The sequence below is a fragment of the Budorcas taxicolor genome, chromosome 13 (genome assembly GCF_023091745.1).
Source record: "Budorcas taxicolor isolate Tak-1 chromosome 13, Takin1.1, whole genome shotgun sequence".
In the NCBI taxonomy this organism is placed as follows: domain Eukaryota; kingdom Metazoa; phylum Chordata; class Mammalia; order Artiodactyla; family Bovidae; genus Budorcas; species Budorcas taxicolor.
Window position 1 is genome coordinate 5,785,774 of NC_068922.1, and position 5,008 is coordinate 5,790,781.

The 5,008-nt window shown below is 42.8% G+C and overlaps 1 pseudogene; it reads left to right on the plus strand.

Moving 5' to 3' along the window:
- Nucleotides 1-339: 339 nt before the first annotated feature.
- On the plus strand, nt 340-453 carry LOC128058992 (uncharacterized; annotated as a pseudogene).
- The last annotated feature ends 4,555 nt before the right edge of the window (nt 454-5,008 follow it).

Below are 5,008 nucleotides of genomic sequence, written 5' to 3' on the forward strand. Positions count from 1 at the left end.
GTCTGGAGCAGCTGCTTCCACTCCTCACCTGGGCTGTGCTGTCCACTGGATGCTCAGCTTCCGGTGGCCGGGCTTCCTGTGGCTGGGCTTCCTCACATCATGGTGGCTGGAACTGTTTCCAACATCCAAGAAAGAGAGCTCAGCAGAAGCTGTTCTGCCTTTTATGCCCAAGCCTGGAAGTCACCTAGCATCACTTCTGTCAGACAAGCCATAAGCTACAAGTCAGGGCAATCACAAAAGCTAATTTGGGTTCAAGGGGAGGAGACAAAGACTCTTAATGGACAGAAATGTCAAGGCTCTGGAAGGTCCTGTGGGAGGGGACTGTCACGGTGGCCATCTTTGCAATATCAAACCTGGGCTGTGGGGACGCTGTTTGCAATGGCTGCAAACAGCAGCCTCGTGGGTGGTATATTTTGCCTGTGCAGGTTGTGCTAAGGAACTCTGCAGATGGTTCTTTCCAGTGGACATTCATGACTGGCCTGTGACTGGCGTGCTGTCTCCATTCTAGACTGGAGACAGATTTGTGCAGTGCCTTTGTAAAGCCCCCAGGGGCCACAGTGGTTGGTTAGTAACATCTGTCCGCACCAGGCTGCAGAACAAGGGGCACATGATTGAGTCCCTCTGCAGGGTCAAGTTCAAGTTACCTGGCCACCAGAAGATCCACATCTCAAAGAAGTAGGGGATTACTGAGTTTAACGCGAAAGAATGTGAAAATATGGTGGCAGAGTGGTTCATCCCGGATGACCGTGGGGTCATATACATCCCTAGTCATGGCCCCTCTGGACAAATGGCCAGCTCTGCACTTGTGAGAGCCTTGGTGTTGGCCCCTCCCTACTGAGGCCCACCAAACCTGGGCTGTTCCTGCACCATGCCAGATGTGTTCCATCTCAGTGCTCGGCGTTTGCTTTCTGTTTATTAATATACTGCTCTTCCCCTGCATAAGCACATGCCTCACTTCATCAACAACTTGGGTGCTTGACCCAAATATTTTCTCCACTGCATGGTCTTCCCTGAGTGTTCGGTGCCAATGAAAACCCATGTCCTAATCCATCCCCTGCTTTCTTTTCCTCAATAGAACACAACACCATTTACACACTGTATGTTTTACTTATTTATTCAATTTTTGTACTGTTCCTCTCCTTACATTTTAAACTTCCATTAAGGGAGGGGTTTCTGTCCGTTTTGTTTATTGCTCTTTTTCCCCAAACTGGAAGAGTGCCTGGCACATAGTACGGACTCAGTAAATGTTTGTTTGAGTAAATTAGTGAACAACTACCCTCATAAAACATAAGACAAGGCAGTAGTGATTATTTCTTCTCATTTTCTTTGGTCTCAAGTATAGTGCCAGGAATCTCTCCTCATCTACAATAGAATAGTGCCAGGCGGTATTGATATTAAATTCTGTACTAACAGTGCTGCTCCTGCCTCCAATTAGAGCCAGGGAGTTATCAGAAGAGAAAGAGGAGAAATGGTGGGGGATGCCCAGGAGAATCGACAGGGCTCTGACAGTGAACCTCTGAGCGCCGGCCTGCGCTTCCTTCTGTCGTTTGTCATCTGAAGGGATTGACCTATAGGTCGGGTGGAAGGTGGCTTTCCCCCAGCGTGGTTCAGTGTTCACAATTCAGATAACAGATGTCTTAAGAAATGGGAAGAAAGCAGGAAGACACTTCATGTATTATCAGGCAGTCGACTGGGCGCTTTTGCTGTCTTTGAGGAATGACCTCTCTTGTTTCACTGCCTTGTGCTTGTTAGTGCATTCTCTGGAGTTACCTAGAGTAGTAACATTTCAAAATGAATTAGTAAAGGACGCCGGGAGAAATATCAATAACCTCAAATATGCATATGATACCAACCTATGGCAGAAAGTGAAGAAGAACTAAAGAGCCTCTTAATGAAAGTGGAAGAGGAGAGTGAAAAAGTTGGCTTAAAGCTCAACTAAGATCATGGCATCCAGTCCCATCACTTCATGACAAATAGATGTGGAAACAGTGGGAAAAGTGGCTAACTTTATTTTTCTGGGCTCCAAAATCACTGCAAATGGTGATTGCAGCCATGAAATTAAAAGATGCTTACTTCTTGGAAGGAAAGTTATAACCAACCTAGACAGCAGAAACATTAAAAAGCAGACACATTACTTTGCCAACAAAGGTCCGTCTAGTCAAGGCTATGGTTTTTCCAGTGGTCATGTATGGATGTGAGAGCTGGACTATAAAGAAAGCTGAGCACAAAATAATTGATGCTTTTGAACTGTGGTGTTGGAGAAGACTCTTGAGAGTCCCTTGGACTGCAAGGAGATCCAACCAGTCCATCCTAAAGGAGATCAGTCCTGGGTGTTCATTGGAAGGACTGATGTTGAAGCTGAAACTCCAATACTTTGGCCACCTGATGCGAAGAGCTGACTCATTGGAAAAGACCCTGATGCTGGGAAAGATTGAGGGCAGGAGGAGAAGGCATGACAGAGGATGAGATGGTTGGGTGGCATCACTGACTCAATGGACATGGGTTTGGGTGTACTCCGGGAGTTGGTGATGGACAGGGAGGTCTGGCGTGCTGCAGTTCATGGGGTCACAAAGAGTCAGACACGACAGAGCAACTGAACTGAACTGAACTGAAAAGATGCTCTAAGTTGAATATATTCTTGAATTTTGCTCAAATAGCGTTCAGTAAAGAATACAAGTTGGTATTAGGCTGGAGTACCCTGGACTCCATCATCTATTATATTATTCCAGGAGTTCAAAAGGAGTCCACTCTGAGATGGGTTGATGATATTTCAATGGATGTTGTGTTTATCAATTTTTCTTCTCTGCCAAAGAAAAGGGAAGCAATAAATATGGCCCCAAACAGCTCTGATTTGGTGGAGAGGATTGTGGTGGTGACCTAGATGTGTCCCCTGAGTCACACATTGCTCCCTCTTGACTCAGGATCTTGAATCTGAGAATGTACAGGAAAGAGGCAGAGAGGGCCCTGTTTTCCTTGTTGGGTGTGTGTGAGGAAAAGGGGAGCCCAGGGCCTGCCAGGGTGGCTTTCTCCCCAAGCAAAGGTTATAAGAATGAAAGGGTCAAACATGCCTTGAGCTCCTTCTGAGACAAGGTAAGGAGAATACAAACTATTAATGTAATTTATGGTCAGAAGCACTTTGAATATAAAAGAAGCAACCAATGGCCTCTTTGATTGGCATTTATATCTCATTTTATAGAGATCACATAGAGTAGTGTTATAATTCTTGACAGTTTTGATTGTAAAATACATGGGACTTTAAGCTCCCTGTAAGAAAGCAAAGATGATTAATATTAATAATGGATGACTAGATACACAACAGGCATGAATAATATGTTTTGTATTTATATAGCTATTGTTTTAACTCATTGGCAAACACTGTATACTTTATCGTCAGGAATGCAGTCATAATAAGGCACTATATTATCTAGGTCACATAAAAGAAGACATTCAAGCTAATCCCTAAATCCTATTAATTTTTTTTACTCACATTACAGAAAAAAAAAAAAAAAAACAACAATAGCTGTTTGACTCCACTACTCAAATGAATGTATTCAAAGCAATGTGCCTGATTAAAGATACAGATCAAAATTCAAATAACTTCATGCAAGTGCGGTCAGTCCCCGAATCATTTGGAAATGTTGATAGCCACAAGGAAAGCTATGGATCTTGGAAAAATAAATAAATAAGAGACTGGGCAAATCAAAGCATAGTGATGAATGTGGTGTGTGTGTGTGTGTGTGTGTGTGTGTGTGTAGTCTTCTACGTGCAGGATGCTGAGTGAAGCAACTCTGGGCTCTGTCAGCAAAAATACGGTTCTAATAAGAGTGTGCACTGTTATGGAGAAAACTATTTCAATGGAAAATGCACATCTCTTAGATTACATCTAGCACTTGGAAAATTGCAAAATGTTTTACCACCTCTACTTCCCACTTCCTCCTCCCTTCCCATCACTCGTTCCATCACCACGTGGGAAAAAGTAGAAAGAGAAAACAAAGACTGGATGTTGTGGTCACCTCAATTTAAGGTGTGCCTCTGATTCAAAATAGAAATAATTCAACAAGTAAATGTTACATACGTCATCTTCATTCAAAAGGCATTTGGAATGTTTTAAAGGCAAATATATTCTGGAAAAAGGTGAAAATGAGGTGGAATAGAAGTAAAAGTTTGTACAATATGTGGAAAATAAGCTCCACACCCAAATAAGTAAATGACCAGTACATTGAATTCTGGAAAGTCCCAATCATTTCTTAGAAGTATGACTTAAACTTAATTCTGAATTTTTTTTTTTAACCAAAGAAGAGGAAAAAAAAAAAAACAAAAAAAACATGGCCATCCACATCGTTTACATAAGCAGAACTACTCTGCAGAAAAATACACCTGTTTCATTTCTAAGATTTGAGAGGAGCTATTATTTTCATTTCACTTTGTATTTTTTGGTTGTTGTTTGTTTTATCTACCTTTCCCCGTCGGCTTTTAAAATAAGATTCTGATGACAGAGACAGAAATAAATCCTCCCATCCTATCCCCTTTAGGATTTGCTGTGGTTAAGGCATGATGATAAAGCTGAAACTCCAGTACTTTGGCCACCTCATGCGAAGAGTTGACTCATTGGAAAAGACTCTGATGCTGGGAGGGATTGGGGGCAGGAGGAGAAGGGGACGACCAAGGACGAAATGGCTGAATGGCATCACTGGCTCGATGGACTCCAAGACATGGTGATGCACAGGGAGGCCTGGCATGCTGCGATTCATGGGGTCACAAAGAGTCGGATACGACTGAGCGACTGAACTGAACTGAACTGAACTGTAGTTTGGGAAGCTCATCTTATACGAGGAGATCTAATGGCTCCCCACTGCACCATTCACCTCTGACATCCGATACCTTAAGGTTTTTAGTGATGTGTCCATTAGCATTTGCTGCATAAATGAGTTTTTCCAAAACTTAGTGGCTTATGCCAACAGTTATTTATTTGCTCACAATTTTGTGGGTTGGCAATTTGAACTGGGCT